We start from the raw sequence: 22,742 nt of genomic DNA on the forward strand, positions 1-22,742 counted from the left end.
AGCCTATCTCTTAGGTGTACTTTTAAAGGCGTGGACAAAGAACTATACTACTGATAAGCTATGAAAGCTAGTAATAATACCATGAGCTAACATTTGATGAGCACTTATGTTTGTAACATAGCAAGCAAAGGAAGTACATACATTTGTTCATTAAAACCTCATAGCAACACAGAAGCTACTGTTATCGCCTGATTTACAAAGAAGGAAACCAAGGCTTAGAGAAGTTCCTAGCTCAAGTCATAGAATTCCAAATCCAAGACTGACTAATAATTGAACCCTTGAAGTTACCCACTATACTACCCTCGTTTTCAGTAGACCTGTGTTGCCAGATAGGGCTAAAAGCAGCTTTATTTCAGTTTGTGATAAACTGTCTAAGGGAGATGGCACGTAGTGAAATCTCCAGGTTTACATAGAGCACCAGATGCTTTCAGGCACAATCTCACAAGATGGGTGAAGGAGGGGCTGGCGAGTTTTTGTGGATAATTGCAATGGAGCACCAATAAGTGAACATACTCCAGAATGAGTATCTACAGTGAGGAGGCACTGGTCTACGTGATCCTGTTTAAGAAAGGGACCCAGGCGTTAGTGGAGACAGTTTCCTGAGGACACTGAACAGAAGCAGCACTGGGCCCCGGAGGCGAGGCTGTGAGTTTCACCTCTGTACTTATTGGCCAGGCTTGGGCGAGTCATTTCCTGTGTGGTTGGCGTCCTCATCCTGCTGTGGGGGTGATCAGGTGACTTCGGAACTTCACAGGCCGTGGGCTCTGCTTCCTTTAGAAAATCCACACTACATCATTTCAAACATGTTATGGTGATCCACATCCCCATGAAATGAATTTGTCTTCTATAAACATTTTGAAAGAATTTTTATCATTTTTTTGGTCTACAATTAAAATTATGTATATAAAATTTATTTAGTTTGATTACTTATGATTCCTTGGTAATCATACCTCTATAGTAATTCCTCACAGAATTTAAAAAAAAATCTAATCCACAAAGTATTTTCAAATGGAATGGAATGTTGTTAATAGTTAATAAGTGATGCTGACAAAATGTTAGTTAATGACAACATTTTATTAGTTTTAACTTTGAGTCTTTTATTCATGGTTCAGTGACAGTAAATCTTTTCCAAGACTCAAATATCTTGTATCCTTTTGAAAGGCTCCTAAGCCCAGGTCACCCCTGCAGTGCATAGGATACAAGTGCATCGGGACTTGTTCGTGCCCTCACCGGACTGCTGTTGGGTTAGGTGTGGAATTGCTGTGGGTGAGAGGAATGAAAAAGTATGTCCTTCAGGCAGCAGGATGTAGAAATTGCCGCCATGAAACCTGGCAAATTCAAGGACTCATAGCCGAGGTTCTTTCTTTGTGCATATTCAATGTGTGGTAGCTAGACTTTGCTTCTGGGAAAATCTGTGGAAAATCATTATTTTGTCTTTTAGGACAGGGAAGAGGAGCATTCAGTGCCAGCTGCTTGGGTCTTTGTGATCTATTTCTTGGAGTTTAGTTTATTTTGCTCCTGAGGTATTGCCTAGTCTGCTTGGGCTACTGTAACAAAATACCACAGACTGGGTAGCTTAAACAACAGACATTTATTTTCTCACAATTCTGGAGGCTAGGAAGCCCAAGGTCAAAGTGCCAGCAGGTTAGCTGTCTGGTGAGAGCTTTTGTCTTTGTCTTCATTTGCAGATGGCTGCCTTCTCCCTGTGTCCTCATGTGGCCTTTCCACATGGAGAGGAGACAGAGAGATCTAAGATCTATTCTTATAAGGGCACTAATCTCATCATGGGGCCCCACCCTCATGACCTCATCTGAACCTACTCACCTCCCAAGCACCCCATCTTCAAACACCTTCACATTGGAAGTTGGGGCTTCAACATATGGATTTTGTGGGGAAACAAACATTGAGTCCAAAGCCAGTACCCTTGGGTGCATATGGCCTAAAGCAGATGTAATACAACCAATCCCTCCTGTCAGTTAAAGAGTAAATTAGAATTAAAAGTGGGAATGTATTCTACATCTGTTAGTTTCCCCTGTTCTTGTAAATAGTCTTTATCATGACCTTTGGAGACGTCTTGAACCTTAAAAAATTAAAGTTTCTGTGGAGGAAAAATATATAGGTTCTCCCATCTTTGGAAGGTAAACCTTAAAGTGTGCGGATTCAGTGGAAAGTGAGCAGGCCGCCAAGTGGAGCAAGCTCAGAGGAAATGACATGGCAGAGAAGAGCCGGCAGCCCTGCTGAGCAGTTTCCTTTGACATTCCAGAGGCTCGAACAGCCCTTCTGGTTTCCTGGAATGCTTTCACCCTGTCATGTGGTAGCTGAGGAAAAAGCCTGCAGCATCCAAGGGTGAACTGGAATAATACCTCATCTGCCACCGGAGCAGATACCCCGAGGGACACACACAGAGCCCGGCACATGCTCAGTGGCACAGCCCAGGACAAAGTGACCAGATGCATGCAGGCTCACTCGTTGCAGGGGGTCTCAGAGCCACTCTCACGAAGGGACAGTTCAAACCCAAGTCACCAGCACCCACTGTTTCCCAAAGAGGCTGACAAATCATATGGACTGACATTAGTCAGGCTCATTTTACGTGTCATGGGAAAGGTGGAGCAGAGGGGCCTGGGGAAAGTCTGGTTTTCCCTAAGCACCGGTATTTTATTCATCTCATCTCAAATGCTGTCACTCACCCGGAAAGGTCCTAACTTCACCTCACTTCCGCTTCTGAAGCAGCATGATGTGGCGGCAGCTGTCTGGGTGACATGGAAGCTGCCTGAGGAGAAGGGAGGAAAAATACCAGGTCTGACCAGCTGGGTCAGAGGAATGCAGGCAGTAGGGGAAATGGGAACATCCACGCTGAGGTCCAGCCTCTTCCTCCGGCTGGGGACCCAGGCTGCTGCGAAAAGTTCCACCAGCTGGGAAGCTAGGAGAAATGCCCTCATCTTATAGGGGACTTTCCCTGTTCATAGAGCCTTAAAGAACCTCAACAAGAAATGTTATTAACAGAACTTAAAATGAATTGAACTTGTAAATTGGGTCCCTTATATATGTGAAGCCTGGAAATAGGAGATGATGACCATCAGGGCTGGTGTAAATAATAGCTATTAATTACAATTAATAATATTAACTATAATTAATGATGTGTAACAATACCATTAAGCATTTACTTTTTTCTAGGTCCTGCAATAGGACCTTGAGCTATATTATTTCACTTAACCTCTCTACAACTCCATCACAGAAGTACCTTCAGCACACCCATTCTACAGAAAGGGCACTGAGACCCAGAAAAATCACACACCCAAGGTCACCCAACTAATACGAGGTACATCCAGGACTGAATCAATGTCTGCATGATCCTAAAACTTCTGAAACTTTTCAAAAGTATCTTTTTGCCCTGGCCAGTTTGGCTCAGCGGTTAGAGCGTCAGCCTGCGGTCCAGAGAGACCCGGGTTCGGTTCCCGCTAAGGGCACGTACCTCGGTTGCAGTTTGTCCCCGGCCCTGGTTGGTCGTGTGGGTGGCAGCCACTCGATGTGTCCCTTCTCGTCGATGTTTCTCTCTCTCTCTCCCTTCCTCTCTCTCCCTCCCACTCTATCTGTACAAAAAATGGAAAAATATCCTCGGGTGAGGATTAAAAAAAAAAAAAGTATCTTTTCATTATATAGGATTGCCTCCAGCAGGTACAGACTTAAGAAAAGAGAAAAGGAAACAACAAGTGTTGGCGAGGGTGTGGAGAAAAGGGGACTCTAGTACACTGCTGGTGGGAATGCAGACTGGTGCGGCCACTATGGAAAACAATATGTCTCCTCAAAAAATTAAAAATGGAACTGCCATTTGACCCAGTGATCCCACTTCTAGGAATATGTCCTAAGAAGCCTAAAACACCAATCAGGAAGGATATATGCACCCCTATGTTCATAGCAGTGCTATTTACAATAGCTAAGACCTGGAAACAGCCCAGGTGCCCATCAGTAGATGAGTGGGCATCTACACAATGGAGTACTACGCAGCTATAAGAAAGATCTCTTACTCTTTAAGATGACATGGGGGGACCTGGAGAGTATTGTGCTAAGTGAAATAAGCCAGTCAGAAAAAAATAAGTATCATATGATCTCACTTATTTGTGGAATATAATGAACAAAATAAGCTGATGAACAAAATTAATCCAGATACATGGAACTAGGAACAGACTAACAAACCTCAGTGGGAAGAGGGTGGGGAGTACAAAGAGATAAACCAAAGAACTTATATGCATATATGCATAAACAATGGACATAGACAGTGCAGTGAAGGCTGGAGTGGGAGAGAGGAGGGTAATAATGGAGAGAAAAGGGAAGGACATCTGTAATAAAAAAATTAATTAATTAATTAATAAAAAAATTTTTAAGATAAGAGGAAAAATAACCATTCCTTCTGCCACCCCAGGCCGAGACAAATGTATGTGACAGTGCAGGGCTCTGGAATCACAATCTGGCCTGGTTCCTGGTCCCTTTACCACAGGCACAGGCTGTGTGAAGGAAGTGGGGACTTGTGAACACATGGAGACTGAATTCTGGGCTCCCCATCCTCCCACATTCCCGTTGCAGAGCCTGTCTTGGGGAGATAACTTTGCTCATCACTCAAATTTCTAGCCAAGCATAATCATGAAATAACTAGTGTAATTGTAGATTCGATAGGAACACACAGACATCAGAAGGTCCACAAGTACCCTTCCCTCATGAAGAACCAGCCCAGGTCACTTTTACTAAGGTGAACCTTAGTGTGCATCAGAATTATCTAAAGGGCTTGTTAAATCCCAGACTGCCAGGCCCCAGCCCCAGAGGTCCTGAATCACCTGATCCGGGTTGGGGGCCGCGACTCGGACCCACATTCAGGTGCTGCTGACACTGCTGGTTGGGAGACCACTTTTGAGATCCACTATTTTGAGGGAGAGAAGCATTAGTTTGGTCTGTTATTTTATTTCTTGGCCTATTTCAATGTGGCAGCAGCTGTTCTCAAGGACGTTCATTCTTCCCACCTGTACTGTTTTCCTATTGCTGCTGTAACAAATTATCACGAACCTAGTGGCTTAAAACAACACCAGTCATCTTACATCTCAAAGGTCAGAAGTGTACGACGGGTCCGCAGGGGTGCGCTCTAGGGAGGCTCTGGGGGAGGCTCTGGGGAGAATCCACGCCTCGCCTTTCCAGCGGCTGAAGCTGCCTGCACTCCTTGCCTGTGGTGCCTTCCTCCCTCTTCAAAGCCAGCGGAGTACAGTATCTTCAAAACCCTCCCAGCCACTGCGACTTCCACCGCCACATCTCCCGCTCCCACTCTGGCCCTCCTGCCTCCCTTTTATAAAGACCTCTGGGGTTACTTTGGGGCCACCTAGATAATCCAGGATAATCTTTCCATTTTAAGATGTTTAACTTAATCAGGGAAGTCCCCTCTGCCACGTAAGTTAACATATTCACAGACTTCAAAGATTCAGACTTCGGGGCCATTATTCTGTCTACCACCCCATTCCTCCTATCACCTGCTTAAACAGCAGGTGTCCCTTCTATCCCTTATCACCTTTCCCACAAAAGAAAAACCAAAACTGTATCTAGATTTGCACAATGCAATCCCTGCTTCTGACTTTCCAGGCAATAAAGCATTCTTGCAGGAGGGTGGGTGGGAAAGGCCCCAGAGAGGGAAGAGGCGAGGGAGAAGGCAGGTCTGTCCTGCCCAGAGGAGGGAAGGAGGGAAGTGTTAATAGAGATGGGCCTCTTAGACCATGCCCAAAACACCTACGAAGTCTCCCCATACTGGCTAGACTTCTACAGCCACAGTCCCTCCCCGCTGAGCCAGGGGCCGCAGAGGGCTTGGGGAAGGTCAGCCCTCACCCCAGGTTCTGCCAGCAGGACCACCTTCCAAAGCTGCCAGCAGGCTACTTGTGAAAGATTCAGAAAGAGGATCTGTATTAAAAGGCTTTCTTGCCTTTTGAGGTTCTGATTATTATCTTCAGAACTTTTCTGGACTAAAATCCCAACTCAAAGGAGATTGAGACCCTGGGAGGTTCAAAAAGATCACTTCCATTAGCTTTTGGTGTAACTGGTAAGCTAGGCAATAGGGTGAGTGTGGAGAGAGGAAGCTAAGATGTTGACTTTAGCCCTGGCCGGTTTGGCTCAGCGGTTAGAGCGTCGGCCTGCGGTCCGGAGAGACCAGGGTTCAGTTCCCATTAAGGGCATGTACTTCGGTTGCAGTTTGTCCCTGGCCCTGGTTGGTCGTGTGGGTGGCAGCCACTCGATGTGTCCCTTCACGTCGATGTTTCTGTCTCTCTCTCCCTTCCTCTCTCTCCCTCCCACTCTATCTGTACAAAAAATGGAAAAATGTCCTCAGGTGAGGATAAAAAATTAAAAAAAAGATGTTGACTTTAAAAATATGCACCTTGCCCTGGCCGGTTTGGCCCAGTGGTTAGAGAGTCGACCTGTGGTCCAGAGAGACCCGGTTCAGTTCCTGTTAAGGGCATGTACCTCGGTTGCAGTTTGTCCCCGGCCCTGGTTGGTCGTGTGGGTAGCAGCCACTCGATGTGTCCCTTTCACGTCGATGTTTCTCTCTCTCTCTCTCCCTCCCACTCTATCTGAACAAAAAAAATGGAAAAATGTCCTCGGGTGAGGATAAAAAAAAAAAAAAAAAAGCGCACTTCTGCCCAGACCTGCCTTTTGGTCTTAGGTCAGGCATAGGGGACGGCAGAGAAGGTCAGGGAAGCCCCCAAAGGCTGGATCTTAGGCTGAGTTTTAGCTGATTCCCTGCAGGACTTTTAGCTCAGTACATAATTCCCAGCTAGTCACAGAAATTCCACCAAGTCAATACATACCCCTGGACACAGAGGAAATAAAGAAGTAGGCAGTGATGTTTGTGTTTGATACTCTTTGAAAGGGCTGTGTGAGAGAAAATGATTTCATCCCCAAGGCATGGCTCTGAGAGGGAAGTCAAACAGCCCGCAAGTTAAAACAAATCAAACAGCCTTATCTTATTCTTGATTCATGGGTTCCTCTTTCTTCAAAGCCCTTTGGGGGCAGGACACTGGGAATCGTCTTTGTTAAAGTGCTGTTGCAAGGTCCTTCCTGGAACATGCTGCATCTGTGACTTACAGGACTTGGAAGCTCTGACATTTTTCCTTGACAAACCTTTGCTACTCACTGGTCAGACGCACTAACCAGCACAGGCTTGGAATAATATAAATATTCAAATACACATGCACATATACTTATACTAAGTGCAAGAAGCCAGTCACAAAAAAGACAAGTTCTATATGATTCCACATGCACAAGGGACCTAGAGTTGTCAAATTCATAGAGACAGAAAGTAGAATGGTGGTGCCAGGGTCTGGGGTGGGGGGATGGGCAGTTGTTTAATGGGCACAGTTTTTCAAGATGAAAATAATTCTGGAGATTGGTTGCACAACAATATAAATGTGCTTATTGAACTGTACATTTAAAAATAGTTAACAGGATAAAAATTTATTACATATATTTTAGCACAATTTTCTGCTGCTGGAAGCAATCATGTAATAGAAAAATACAGGTTTGAGGTCAGGCCAACATCAGTTTGGATCCCAAACCTGCCACTCACTAGTTTGGGAGAAATGTTCTATATGTATTAAAACAATAGCAATCATCTTATTACTCTTCCACTTCTATGGGGCAGGAGTTTAGAGGAGCTTCAGCTATTTAATTCTGGCTCAGGGTCTCTCCAGAGCTTGCAGTCAGGTGAAGGGCTAGAACAACTGGGGGCTGGCTGAGCATCTCCCCTCTCCCTACAGCCTTGGGGCTTCTCTGTCTTTCCACATGGCTGACATGGGCTTCCTTACAGCATGGGGGCCTCAGGACAACTGGACTGCTTCTGTGGTGACCCAGGGTTCCAAGCAGGCAGCCGTCCCAGGGAGCAGTACAGACTGCATCACCTTTTCAGCCTCAGAGGTCATACAGTGTCACTTCCTTCACTCTCTCTTGGTCACAGGCAAATCACACATTTCCCTGGGTTCAAGGAGAGGGGAATTAGACTCCGCCTCTTGACAGGAATGATGAAATTCTAGAGCAGGCTTAGCAAACTGTGCCTTCCCATGAAATCTGGCTCATCTCTTCAAAACAGCCAGCCTGTGTTTGGGACACAGATGGCATGGATCACAAAGCCTAAAGTATTTATGGCTTTTTACAGAAAAGTTTGCTGACCCCTGTGCTACAAGAACACATCAGATGGAAGATACTGTCGCAGTCACCTTTAATAATCACCATCTGCCACAGGCAGGGTACAGCCTCTCTGAACTTGACTTCGAGCTCCATGTCTGTAAAATGGAAGTCTGTAAAAAAGTGCTTAGCACAATTCCAGGCCTGTAACAGATAATGTATAAAATTTAGTTCTGCCCTGGCGGTTGTGGCTCAGTTGGTTGGACATTGTCCCACACACCAAAAGGTTGCTGGTTCGATTCCTAGTCAAGGGCATGTGCCCAGGTTGTAGGCTCAATCCCTGGTTGGGGTGTGTAGGAGGCAGTTGATCAATGTGATGCTCTCACGTCAATGTTTCTTTCTCTCTCTCCCTGTCCCTTCCTCTCTCTCTAAAAATCAACAAACTATTCTTTAAAAAAAATTTTTTTAATTCAGTGCTTCCCTTTCCAGACTTAATTACAATTGAGAGGCATGAAAATGGGTTTGCTGCCAATATAGGTCTATTAGCAGTGTCAAAAATGTCCAGTTTTAGACACTCCCTGGAATTAAGGCCGACTTTACACAGACCTCCTTTTAAAATACATATTCAGAACTTTGGAGGAAAGGAATGTTTGCAAGAATTCTTTTAAAAGTGCAATCATTACCACCACCCCCAACCCCACCCCCTACACTCAGTTCATTCCTTTATCAGGCTAGCTGTATTTTTACCTTTCAAAGAGCAGGTCCCTGAGGGAATGAGAGAGATCCAGAAACTTGGGACTGAGCAAGTGGGGAAGAGCAGGGTGGCAGCAAACCTCCAGCTGCTGATGGCAAGAAGGAGCGGAGGAATGTTACCTACCTCACAGCTGTGCTCAGGGCTGCCCCTGCTTCAGACAAAGCATTGAAAAATGTGTTCTTGGCCTCCCTTTACCCTTTGCCTCCCTTTCTCTATTGCCCAGACTTGCTATCTCTGCTCCAGCCTCCTCCCACCTGCCAAGATCTCCCTGAGTCTCTTTTCTCTCCTCCCGTGGAATTTCCAAGGCCAATCCTCCAGCTCGTCCAAGAGATTATCTGCCTGTGCCCCGGCTTCTCCCCCTGCTCCAAATTCAAAGAGGCATCCTGGAGCGCATTGGTTAAGCCCCTCTGAACTCTCTCTCAGAAGCGAACTCTGTTCAAGAAAATAGAGACCTCCTAAAACTGGCACTTACTGTGGTAACATTAGACCGTCCAGTACCAACTTTTCTACCTATTTTCTCCAAACCCCCAAAGTCATCAGTTCTATTTATGCATCACTTAAAACATTATTTCCTGTCTCCTCCTCAAGCTATGTTTGACTCCAATCACTTTAAAATTCTACTTAGCATCATCCTAAACTATGTTGAAAGAACTGTTCCCTTTTATGCAGCTATTTGTCACCATGTTATTTTTATATCAAATATTATGAGTGTTTTGGGGGCGGTTGGAGGGGGTGTATACAATTTGATTAGAAATCATTCCCTTTGGTCCTATTAATTTTTACAGCATCGCCCCCCGCCCCCTTAGCCTAAATTTGTAATTTTATGCAAATTTTATAAAATATTTTTTAGTATTCCCAGAGTCCCAACTCAATATCAGCCAAAGGCCAAGTCAATTCATGTTGCTCCAGGAAGAATTGGGTTTGGAAAAATTACTCAGCTGGCTCCCAAAAAAGTAACAACTATCACTACCGCTGCTGGTGCTGCTCCTACTATCACATCTGCACAGCAGCTCACAGGGCCTTCGCACGTGCTCCCTCTAACGTCCAGAGGCAGCCCGAGCACAGCTGTGAGGTGGGTGACACTTCTCTTTCTTGCCCTCGGAGTCCAGTTGGAGGTTCGCTGCCGCCCTGCTCCCTCCACTTGCTCAGTCCCACATTTGCCAGATCTCTTCCATTCCCTTAGGTCAGCGAGTTTCAACCTTTTCATCTCATGGCACACATCAAATAATTACTAAAATTCTGCAGCACACCAAAAAATATATTCTTTGTCAATCTGATAAAAATAAATTGGTATAATTTTGATTCATTTACACTGGACAGCTATTGTTGTGTTGGCTGCTATTATTTTTTTATTTGACAGTCTAAGGAAAACGATGTCAGTGCCCCTGACTAAATAGTCAGATATTGTAGGTTGTAAAGATTCTTGTGGCACACCAGTTGAAAAGCACTGTCTTGTGTGATAGAATTTGCCAAACAGAATCATTTAAGCCAACAAACACATAGAGTAGTGGACAAAGAGCCGCCTGCTCACCGAGAGCACTGGGAATCGGCCGGAACAAGCAAAGTGTGATGAGTTCTGTAATAACAATATGTAGGAGGTGCTAATGGAACTCAAACGAAGTGAATCTGAACGAATAGTTTCCTAAGCAAGGAAGGACACTTAGCATATATAAAGACATCACATAAGTGCCTCACCAAACAAATAAGCAAATAAACAAAGTTTTAAAAACAAAACCAAAGTGACTTAGCTGGTAAAGGCATTTATTTTTTCAAAAAATAGCAAGTCCAGAGGAAGGGCAGCCAATGAATGCATCAAACCTGGCTTCTTGCCGTCTGTTTACCTTGAACATCACCGTGGGTTTGGCTTATCAGGCAGATGCTCCTTGTGGTCCCCAGGTGACAACCACACAGTTCAGAGCATCTCTTGCTGATGACAATATCCAGAGGAAGAAAGGGATGTCCTGACTCGTGTCACTGTAAATAAATCTCCCCAGAGGCATTCCCACCAGGCTTCCCTTCTCATCCCTTTGTCCATAGACCAGTGAAGATTCAGCATCCAAACCTAGAGAGGTGCTCACCTTCCCCAAAAGTCATGACTGCGTGGAAAAGTCAACAGCACTGGGGTCCTCCTGTTGGCAAGGAGAGTGGTTATCAGAAAGCAAACAGCATGTGTAACGTGGGCTACAGACCTGTAAAAGATGGCATTCTGGAAATGGTAAGTTGTTAGGTGTGAAAATGTCAGGAGAGGCAAATAAAACATGCTGCCGCCAGATGGTACAGGGGTTACATGCCAGTGTTCGTCAGTCTTATGGGTCAATGTTCCTTAAGTGTTTAAAGAGTGAAATATCAAACAATGTTAAGAGTTTTTCACTATTCTTTTCTTTTAATGTAGTAATCATATAAAATTCCCTTCAAAAAACAAATGGTTAAATAAGAAAAATATACAGCAACATCTATGGTAAAAATAAAATTAATTTAGTCAAGTGTAATAGCAGTGAAGACATAATCGTATATCTAATTTTTATTCTAACGTTTTCACATTTTTATGATTACAGTGGTAATGCGTGTTCGTTTTTCTAATTGAAAAAATCAGAAAAGCCTAAAGAATAAAATAATACTCATCTAGAAGCCCATCACCAGACTATAACTATTTGATGTCAAAGTTGGGTCCTCATGAGCATAGCAGTTTTATATGGAGTTACAGTAGTATGTGACTTTCTTTATTCTTTGTAAGAATGCACTTCAAAATTAATTTCTTCTTACCATAATTTCTATCAACTTTTGTATCAAACAAGGGCAAACTACAACTTGTCTTTTTAGAGGGGGGAAAACAACAAATAAAGCAAATGCATACACTGGTTTAAGTTATAGAGTACAACATATTACATTTGGAAAAATTAAAGTAATATCACTGTTGTAGGGTTTTTTCCCCAAAGGGGTGTCTATCTGCTGACTTTACTTTACAGAACAGGTTACCCCAACCCAGACTCTTTAACATAAGTAAGTAAGGAAAGCAGGCAAACCAGGGACTTGACTTCTGGCAGGAGCAGCAGGGGAGAGAGTTACAAGAACGGAGGCCAAGTCTCCTCTTGGTGAGCTATAGCTTTAGCCTTGACAGTGGTTACAGGTCAGGGCACCAGGGTCTCAGCACTAAGAAAGGCATTTGGATGGCTTTTTTGGCATCTTCAGGAAGGTAGTGTATTTGGAGAATTGTGTGCATTGCCCTTTCCCACTGCGTGAGAATGGGATTCTTGGAGTGCCCCGGAAGAGGCATCTCTGGAGGTCCCCGTGGGAGGATGAGATGTGGTAGAAAGCTTTATTTGCATGGAAACCCTGGGTTTTCAAAGTCCCATTTTCCTTAAACTGGAAGATACTCAGCTGGGGATTCAGCAGAGCTGGAAGCAAAGCCAGTGTCCAAAGTTTCCGTTCCATGTTGGAACTGGGTCTGGCACAGCACCAGGCTAGTCACAGTCCATCGGTCCATTGTGTGGGGTCCACATGGTCAAATTCAGGGGAGTGTGCCCCCTGAAGCGAGAGCCAGGAGCCCAGCACACAAGAGAGAGAGAAGCCCTTTGCTTAGGAGATTAAAATATCAAGTCTTCCCGCGCTTGCGGTGGCCATGCCCATTCTGGCCAATGACCTGTTCCAGGTGTGACTAAAAGGCAAGTATCTTCCCTATGTCATCCAGACTGACCAGGGCATGCATCTATTTGGCCTTTTCTTTTTTCTTTCCAGCTATTAATTAATACTTGGGTTAATTACAACACTATCAGTTGTATTTGTTCATTGTGCCTCCTCTCTACAAAGAGGTCAAGATGTACAAAATTCTCTAATTTTTCACTTCCAATTTTAAAATGGAAATCTGAACATCTCTTCACTTAATAACAAACAATAGAAAGACTGTTTTTTTTTTTAATTTATTTTTTGTATTTATCTTCAGATTGAGCTGGAGGGAGAGAAGGAGGAAGAGAGAGAGAGAAACATCAATGTGAGAGAGACACATTGAAGGGCTGCCATCCACACAATCCCACCCGGGGCCAGGGGACAAACTGCAACCAAGACCCGCACCCTTAGTGGGAACCAAACCTGGGACTCTCTGGTCTGCAGGCTGACGCTCTAACCACTAAGCAAACCAGCCAGGGCTAGAAAGACTGTTTTGAAAAGTGTTAGGATCTGCCTAGGCGGGAGTCCATTATGATGTTTGTTTGTTTTTAAGTTTTCTTTAATTTTATGGTTCTCTCTCCCACAAATTTAGTGGCACTGTCAATTTCTGGGAAAAGTTATGTTTTTTGTTTGCTGCTTGTTGTTAAAAATCTATAGAAAGGCTAAGAATATCCTGCCACTAAAACACTGTTTAACCTTGAGAAAAATCACTTAGCCTTTCTGGTCCTTAAAAAGAAAAAGTTCAGAGTCATGGAAGTAGGGAGCACACTGACAAACCTCAAATGGACTGGGGAGATGAAGGGGTGGGAAGAGATAAACCAAGAAAATTATATGCAGATATGCACAACCAATTGACAGGGACACTAGGCTGGGGAAGGCAGGAAGGGACAGGAGCGGGAAGGAGGGGTCAATGGAGAAAAAAGGGGGATATCTGTAACACTTCCAACAATAAAAAAGAGAAAGTTCAAGCCAGAGGTTCACTGAGTTCTGTCCCTCTTTTGCACATGAAGGACCTGAGATTCAGACAGCAAGTGGCCAGCCAGAAGTCCAACTGCTTTTTCCAAATTTTTTTTTATCCTCACCCGAAGACATTTTTTCATTTTTTGTTCTGATAGAGTGGGAGGGAGAGAGAGGACGTGAGAGAGAGAGAGAAAATCGACGTGAATGGGACACATCAAGTGGTTGCCACCCGCACGACCCAACCAGGGCCAGGGACAAACTGCAACCAAGATATGTGCCATTAGCAGGAACCGAACCTGGGTCTCTCTGGACCACAGGCTGACACTCTAACCGCTGAGCCAAACCAACCAGGGCTCTCCAAATTTTATTATTTTGATTTCTAAGAGTTCAGTGAATTTTTAAACTAGGTTATGTTTTAAAAAGCAAGTGAACAGGAGATACTGCTGTATAAAAAAATGAAAACAAAAGCTTTGAGAAAGAGATTAAAAACTTTATAATAATTATTCAAATTTCTATGTAGAAAGGAAATGTGAACTGTGTACAATGTGAAACATTCACTGCACAATAATTACTCAGCAAGTATTTACTGAACACCCACTTGGAGCTTAAAGTCTAATCGGGAATTGAGAATGATCATGCAGTAAATGCTCTTTCAAATGAAAAGAGCAGTATTCTAATGAGGTCTAGCAGAGACATTCCAGAAGCCCACCTGGAAGAGGTGACCTAAAGCCTAAGCTGATACCGGAAAGAGAAAAAGAAAATAACTTACTCAATTTGCAAAGGCTGGGGAACCTGAAGGTTTTAACAACTAAAAGTAAAAGTGGTCAGGAGGATGTAGAGTCCTGAGCCCAGAAAGATGAGCAGGAAACAAGTTCGTCAGACTCTCCGAAGCCGTATATTTGAGACTTTACCCTGAGGGCAGACCTGTCCGCCGACGAGTGACAGGGTCTGTTGAGTATCTCCAACTCTTGCTTAAGTGTGCACAGCGATGTGGAAGCAGGGACAAGACAGATCCAGGGAGACCAATTAGAAAAGTATTGCTCAAAATCGTTTGACAAACAAAATACAGAATGCACACACATTTGACACACACAGCTGAAACAAGTCTTACGAAACAATACTTTTCCTTTGTTGGATCCATTTTCTAGTGACATTTCCTAATCTATCTCACTTTTTGAATGGTGAAACTGCATAACCCACCTCAATTACTTTATGACCCATTAATATGTCACAACTAGCAGTTTGAGAAACCTTAGGAAGTTACTAAGATACTCCAGAGAGGAGACAATAGGATCGATCTAAGGAAGCAGAAAGGTTGGATAGGAGGATGTGGAATGATTCCAGAGGGATTTAAGAGATAGGAGAGAAGGACCCAAAGGAATTAAAGATAATGTCCAGAGTTTTGGCTTGAACTCTGGATAGATAAAGGGGTCATTTGCCAAGATGGAGAACATTCTTTAACTGAAAGATATATTAGGAGGTTAAAGATAGTGAGCATTTTGGTAAACACAAATGTATTTCTTAATCTGAGGCAAAGCTGAAGAAAAACCACTAAAGACCACATTATATAACCCCAGAAAGTGTTCAAGCTTGCCTAAAAGAGGAAGCAAAACGGTGACGATGGGAAGGACAAAATCATTAATGAGAGGCGTGTGCTCTAGAGGCTGAGTCTGAAAATTCTCCTTAGAAAGGACAGTCAAGCTACAAATCCCAGAGAAACAGCCCAGATCAAAGACTCACCTGGGGCTTTGCTCTGGCTGCTATCAGGGCTTCCGTGAGGCTGAGAATAGGGTAAGTATAGCTTTTGGCTTTTCGTTTAGGGCTAGCATGTTGGCAGGAGTTAGCTTCTTAACACACAGTACTGGCATCAGACTTAGAATTCCCAATCACCACTTCTGGAACATAACGAACGTTTCTTATGCACTTCTTATAAAAATGGAAATCCATTAACTTTATTCTTCATGCACGCCCTCGGACAGCACTAGGTCAAAGGGAGGTTTTTTTCCTTCCTCTGTTCATGGCTTCCACAGTCCCAATCCTTCTCCTTCTAAATCTTTTATTTTACAAAACAATAGGGAGTGCTGGTAGCCTGTTGCTAGTTGAAGATTTTGAACAATAGGTGTTTCTGAGCCGGGTTTATTGAAACGGTCTTGTCTGTGTCCTGGGGGAGATTGTAAATGAGATGTCAACAGGAGCTCTTTTGTGTGGATGGCATTCAGCCCGAAAGAGAGGAATTTCCTTACTGTGCTAGTATTTAAAGTAGACTTGCTGCTTTTGCTAAAACTTTTCATCCAACTGCCTGAACTAACAGCACAAAATGAGTCACTCGGTGTGACTGTGACTTCCTTCCCCGCTCCGCAAAGCACTGAGTCAGTCATTTACATTTAGAAAGAAAAGCTCCTAAGAAGCTTTTTTGGATTTTCATCATCATGAGCTTCTCCTCTAGACGGTCACGTGGAACTGCGCTGTCAGCAACCCTGTTCCCCAGGGAGAGGGCAGCCGGGCCAGGCTGTTTTTTTCTCACTCCCTGAAAAACTTCTGGCTGTTTTGCTCCCCTTTTTAAAAAACAATCCAGCGAGAGAGACAAACACAATTTCCTGCTTTAAGCCTTTTTTTTTTCTTTCTTTCTCCCTGCCTCCCTCCCCCATTTTTGGTAAATGGCAGGCAATTTCAGTTTACTCTAATTACCATGGGCTGAGGTTGGATTAATTCCACCCTTAGAAGATAAGGCCACCATTTTATTGCCTCTCAGCCAGGTGCTGGAGGGTGACAAGACTGGCCTGTGTCTGGAGACCTGACAAGGTTATCAGCAACTGCAAAAGGCTGAACCTTTGAGCAGTGGCCATCAAAATACTTCCGTTCCTTGTGATCCATTTCCCCATCTTTTATTAGTAGTTAATTTGATTCCTCTCGTTTTTCCGCATTCCTGCACTTAAGCAGTCATGTCACCGTCATAATTATGAACAGTGTAAACTGCGATCATGACCCAGTCCCAAAACGAGCATAAAATCCCAGCCTCTGTCCCAAACGTACAACACAGACTATTTTAACGTATTCTGACTTGGCAGATTTGCAGTGGGTAGAGTTGCTTTCTAAAATCTTTCACCTCTGACAGTAGAAATCCAAAATACTCACACTGTTGCCTTTACTTTCTTCAGTTCCTTTTGAAAAGTAGAATGTCATCTACACCAGGAGACCGTACAGTGCTTGTTTTAGATAATAAACATTGCTAGCGCTCGATCTATATCTGCAGTTCACTAACATGTCTCAGAAAATCCATTCGTTTATTCTTTAATTCAAGCTGTTCCATGGATTATCTCTGTTAGGTCTTGGGTTTGAAATGTATAAAAATGTGTGTTTTGAAATGATTTTAAACTGTCTGTACTAGGTGACATTTACTGCATGAAGAGCGCCACTGCAGATAAACTTTTAGGTGAGTGTCCTGAGCTATATCAAGTTAGTGCTGCGCCCAGCCTGGACCGCGCATGGGGCCACCCTCCTGTCACTACAAACTATGGTGGGCCAAGGAAAGAATGTTGCTTTTATGGATTGTGCTGTGAAGTCAGACTATAGCTTGAAGGTAGGGGATAAGAATGAGAAAAAGAATGATGGAAAAGATGAGTACACACACACACACACACACACACACACTTGCAAATGTGAAATGTTTATAAGAACATGTCAGACTATCCCATTATCTAATTTGTATAGAGAGATTGGTCCACATTGTGGGAAGAGGCCAGTTAAAATTCCCTACTAGTACCACAATTACCATGATAACAAAAATGATAATGGATGCTTTTGATAGTGATAAACCAATAAACACCCAAAACTCCAGCAAGGTCAAGGAAAGAGACAATGTCAGAAGGAGTATGAGATCTGATCTTGGATTCCTCTTTTCCCTAAAGATATAAAAACCTTGCCCAACTACAATGCCAAGTCCAGCACCACCTGCCACCCTCCCTGTGGGCCTGGTGGAGACAGAGCTCCATCCGGGACCTGAGCTGCCTCTGAAGGAAGCCCTGGAAGGGAGCACTCACTGCTCCGGGCATCTGAAGGGTGGAGTGGACACTATTCCTTCACCTGCAATTCTGAAAGCCATTGCCCAAAACCTGACCCAGGAACTACTTGCGGTGTGAATGTTCTGCTTCCTGCAGACAGAGAGCTTAAAGTACATGATTGAGGGGTGCTCCCCCAGACTCCCTCAGTGTATCATGTATATTAGCTTTCCACAGCCCCAAAAGTTCCGAATTCCAAGCACATTTGACCAAAAGATATTCGATAAGGGCTTTGGGATGCAGACATTGTTCTCACGGGGGTTCAAAGGAGATCTTAAGAGGCTTAGATGGGAAGAGCAGGTTCCAACCAGACTGCACCTTTGAACATGAACAAGCCAAACTCGCCAGCCTTTTGTCACTTGGGGAATTGGGATTGTGGACACACCTGGTGTATTAGATTCGGTGAATGAGGATGATGGTGAGAGGTAGGCAGAATGAATTGATACAAATTTTGGTGCCAGCCACGCTGTTTTCTGCATTATTTTTATTTAATTTTGGCAAATGATAAAAACCCAAATGTAAAGTAGCATTTTAAGTGCAGCCTTTAAGTGACCCTTTACACTCAAACTGTAAAAGCTAGTGCAAGGACTGAACCCATGATGTGGACAGACAGCCCTGTGTGACAGCTGGACAGGTCCTTCTCTGGATCTGTGTCCCCATCAGTCAGTGACATGGGTGGATAATAAGGTGTCATTTTAAAGTGCTGATTCTGTTATTTGAGAGTCCATGAAGGGCTGGTGTCCTTTCTGGGCCCAGCAAACAGTATTCCACAGGTTAACCTGCATAGTTTTTCCTGTTTTGACTTTGGAAAGGTGGATTTCAGGGAGGAAAGAGGGAAGGAGTGGGATGAAGAATTAACTGCCGACTACACAGACCAGAGCCTCCTGTGGCCTCCCACATGCCTGGCTCTCCAGACCCAGGTAATTATTCCTCATCATGCTGAAACCAACAGGAAGGGATGGCAAATGCATTTTCTTTCTTCTTGACTTCCCCACACATCCTGTTTTCCCAGGTTTGGGGATTTGACTATACTGTGTGCGAAAACTTCTGCTCCAGGCTGAGCCCTCCCTCCTGGTCCTCTGTCCATAGGGCAGCGGCATTAGGCTGGTTTGATAGATCTGCCTTCTTTCCAAAGCCCAGAGAATTTGCCAATGAGCAAAGGTTACTGATACATCCAGCCAGAATTTTTAGTTTGGACTTAGCCTGACTGGGCTTTCCTGAGACCTGACCTACCCTGGTGTGCACACGGGTCATTTGCTCTGCACATCTATCTCATCTTCTTGAGGGAGACAGGTTGGCAACATATGCCTGATACCTTGCTCCCATCTAGAACCAACCAGCTACTTCATATAGCTCTTGGCAGGTACACCTGGGTTCTGCTGTGTTTACCAGACACACAGCTCCATGGTAGGAGAGTCTTGTTCAGTTACGCAATTCCATTCCAGTTGTCTCCTTGTATTCCAGGCTCCAGGTCCCATTGTACAGGTGGTACTAATTCTCCTGAAACAAGACCAGGAGGCAACAAAAGTTCCCTGGCTCTCTGATATTCATCTTGCACAAAAAGAAAGAGCACAGAATAGTAATTCAAAGTATAATAAGAAATGAAAGAAACTGAGGAGAAAGGCAGCTGCACGGGATAAGGGCAGTTAGCATCAGCAACCCCCTCATGAGCCATCTGCTCAGTGCCTATGGGTGCCAAGCAGAGAGGATGGAGGAAATTAGGTAGATAATCCATAGAAACAGCTGGTTTCCACTGATATTAGGCTGGTGTTTCACATACTAGCTCCATGTCAAAAACTGGCCAGCCACAATTGCATTTGGCCAGTGGCAAAACAGAAGTGGGCATTGGTGGTAGGTGATTGTATTGCAACATGCAAGACCACTGAGAGTAGCTTTGGTGGATATTCATTTTATTTGAGCCCTGGTGACCTCCTGGTTAGTCTCCTTTTCTTTTTTGCCAAGATGTCTCTTCTCATTCCTGTTCATTCCTTCAAGTAACAAGTATTTACCATACACGGTACTACTATGTGCCACGTATGTTCTCAGGATTGTGGTCACATCATGAGTAAACATACAACAATGCCTGGCCTTGTGGTTCTTACATCCTTAACTAATTCCTTTCAATCTGATCAGGAAAAATAAATTCACATAAGAGAATACAGGAAAGTATTGCTGAGAAGTGACATCTGAGAAGAAATGAAAGTTTGTTGATGAGAAGCTTAAAAGAAAAATTTTCTTCCCTGCTCTGACACTATCCTTATTCCACTAGGCATGCTGTCTTTCAGCAAAACTCGGTCTGACCTAACTTGAGGAGTTGGTACACCAGCTGCCCAAACAGGAAACCTTATATAATTTGGTAACCCTGACCCTGGGCCCTGGATCTTCCCTTCCTGTAAGCAGTCCATTCAATCCAGGAAGGCCTGCAGACCTTGCTGGGACACATTTTGAAAGACACACCATATTTCAAACATAGAAAAAAAAAATCCCTAAATCCTAGAGGAAGTGATATATCTGATTCAATGGTAGAAATAAAATAAAGTAATGGAACAAATGGAAATGTAATCCCAACAGATGAAACTGCCAGGGCAGTCACTGTGCACATGGATGACTCAATAGCACCTGTTGGAAAGGCTGGGAAAATGAGCCGTGAACTGGAAGCAACAGCCCTGCCTCACAAATTAGTAAACCCAGTGTTCTCAACATCCTGACTTCAACATGTGTGCCTAGTTCTAAGAGGCTGTGACTCACCTTAGCTACTGGGCAAATGATTCTTACTCAGAACCCTGGGTTTTTAATCTTTACTATTAAATGGTCTAGGCAAATTCTAGCCAAATGTCTGTCTACTTTCAAGATGTTCCTTTGAAATGATTGATTTCAGGCAACAACTGGTTTTACATATGGTAACCCTCAATTTCTAATACTATTTAACTGGTTGCCAAAGCTTCATTAAAAGTCCACATTACAAGTTTTAGACCTCAGCCTCTCGACCTGGACCTTCTAAAATGACTTTCCTCCAAACATCATTTAACTTCCTTTAATTTAGTTAATTAATGGAACTTTTTGAAGAGAAAAGTTCCTTTGATCTGAGCCTCTTTCTTAATTTCCAGTTAACATTTCCAGAGAGGGAGAAAGAACGGATGCCCTCACAACTGGCCGGAACTACTGCTGTCGTGCTTCCAAATCGGAGGCAGAGCAGAGGAAGGCGTACCTGAGAGGAAGACTGGTTAAAAAGCTGCCCTTGGCATTTTCGTGGGCGTTGGCCCCACACGGAGATAAAAGAACTAAAGTGGGGCTGCAAGGCACACTCTCTGGGAGCCGAGGCCTACAGTCTGGAAATCCTAAGTAATCCTTGCAAACGGGCAACCAGCAATGTGAATTACAAATGCTTCTGCCTGAGAGCAAGTTTTCTGCATTCAATATACAAATTCAGATAAAAGTGGAAAACGCAAGTCTCACCCAGCAGGAATCCTCACTGCCATCCGCCAAACCAAATGGCTACAGCAGTTCTTGTCAACTTTCCATCTTAAAAATGTTACACTTGCTGCTGCTTTAAAAAAAAAAAAAAAAAATCAGCAACCTCAATCTAAAGCTCTTACCCTGCAGCTAGAGTAAAATTTTTGTTAAGGCGATACATTAAAAAGCAAGACATCCTGAGTCTTGACTTCCACTCTTTATGTTTTTCTGGGAGACGAGTCCAGCAGAGATGTATACCCCTTTCCACGGTGGAACTTACCTTGCAGCTGAGCAGCGGATTTCAAGGTTCATCGGTGATGTTCCCAGCCTGGCCACCAGGGCACACTAGAGAGCAGGGCTGCCTGTCCCAGCGCACTTTGTTTTCTCAGAGTTTTGGTTGGAAGGGAGGGGGTGGGTGTGGGGGTGGTGCGGGAGATACAGTTGACTTAAAAAAATCCATTTGTTCTCTGAAATCATGCCACTTGCCATTTTATAAAGCAAAGGTTGCCACGTTACCTGTTGCCAGGTTCCTGAGAGTGCTTGGGGAAAATGTGGGCGAGGAAGGTACAGCACAAAGTCCTTCAGCTCGGTGGCTTTCAAGCTCTGTTGCCGGCTGGCGCTGACATTTGGAGAGCAGCTGCCGGGCTGCCTGAGCATTGTTTCACTGCGGTTCCAGCAGAGGAGTGGCTGCGTCTGACATCATTTCCAGGCATGAAGTGCCCGGGGCTTTTTTTCCTCCTTTTTTTAATGACTAACTTTCTGATCCCTCCCTCTCTGGATTTTGGTACAGTAAGGCACTGTGAGCAACAGGCTCACCTCAGGAAGCCCAAGTTTTGTAGCAACTTGTAAAAACAACTTGAGTGCCTCTTAAAAAAAATGTTGTGACTGAAACAAACCTGTCCATTCTTCCTTCTGAGAACAATGTTATGTTTGATTAGTCTCAGAGCACTGCTCCCTGAAAGATCTGTTCTCCCCACAAGAACCGGCTGCTATCAGTTGAATAGATCTCTGAGCCAGACATGCCCAGGCTTGGGGCATTTGTCTGGCATTAGGAAGTGTCTGGAATACTAGTAACTACCAACTGGCAAGTCTTATGACTACAAGAGTTATTACACTACCCCTCCCTCTCTGTCCACATTCCCTCTCCTCCCCCTACACGCTCACACAAGCATGCTTTTCTCTACTTCCATGGAGAAAAGGTTAGCTAGTCTTTGTGGTTTCCGTGGAGGATGACTTTAGTGGAAATCGTTCTCATAGCTACGTCTCCTAAGCCAAAACTACCCGGGAGAGAAGGCTAAGGGAAGGGCTGCTCCTGTCCCAGAAGCCCCCACCCCCCACCCCACAGCCCTTTGCCTCCTCACCATGACGCCAGCAGGGCAGGGACCACTGACCACCACACTTTGGGTGGCCTGTAAATGTTATGCTGTAAATATTTTGACACATGGGAGCAATTTTTCCATGTGTATTTTGTTTTGTGAAGTTTCTCTCTCTCTTTTTGCAGTATTTTTAAAGTTGCAGCTGATACACCCCTGTTGACCACTCCAAATTCATTCATTCTCCAAACCTTTGACAAGTTCCTGCGGGGCACAAAGTACCGTGCTAGAAGAAGTTTCCTGGTAGTTTTCGATGGAAAGTATTAGGCTTAACTGGACAAGGTGCTGAAGTAGAAGATTTATCAGGGGGATGAATACAGGTGGTTTGGGTATAAG

At 44.1% G+C, this 22,742-nt stretch overlaps 1 protein-coding gene and 1 long non-coding RNA gene across 10 annotated transcripts in view; one reads left to right on the forward strand and one right to left on the reverse strand.

Annotated features, from left to right (window-relative positions):
• Window positions 1-22,742, forward strand: part of DLGAP1 (DLG associated protein 1) — a 329,410-nt gene that overhangs the window by 223,849 nt on the left and 82,819 nt on the right. The gene's annotated exons all lie outside the window — the stretch shown is intronic.
• Window positions 1,623-21,372, reverse strand: LOC118618715. 2 transcript variants are annotated; one of them, XR_004957087.1, is made up of 5 exons: window positions 21,314-21,372; window positions 21,037-21,127; window positions 10,978-11,028; window positions 2,688-2,770; window positions 1,623-1,720 (listed from the first exon to the last, which is right to left on the reverse strand). It is a non-coding gene; the product is annotated as an uncharacterized LOC118618715 (long non-coding RNA). The 2 variants fall into 2 exon arrangements; XR_004957088.1 differs by lacking the exons at window positions 21,037-21,127; window positions 21,314-21,372 and adding an exon at window positions 15,263-15,907.

This window comes from Molossus molossus, unplaced genomic scaffold (genome assembly GCF_014108415.1).
Source record: "Molossus molossus isolate mMolMol1 unplaced genomic scaffold, mMolMol1.p scaffold_m16_p_6, whole genome shotgun sequence".
NCBI classification, from domain to species: Eukaryota; Metazoa; Chordata; class Mammalia; order Chiroptera; family Molossidae; genus Molossus; species Molossus molossus.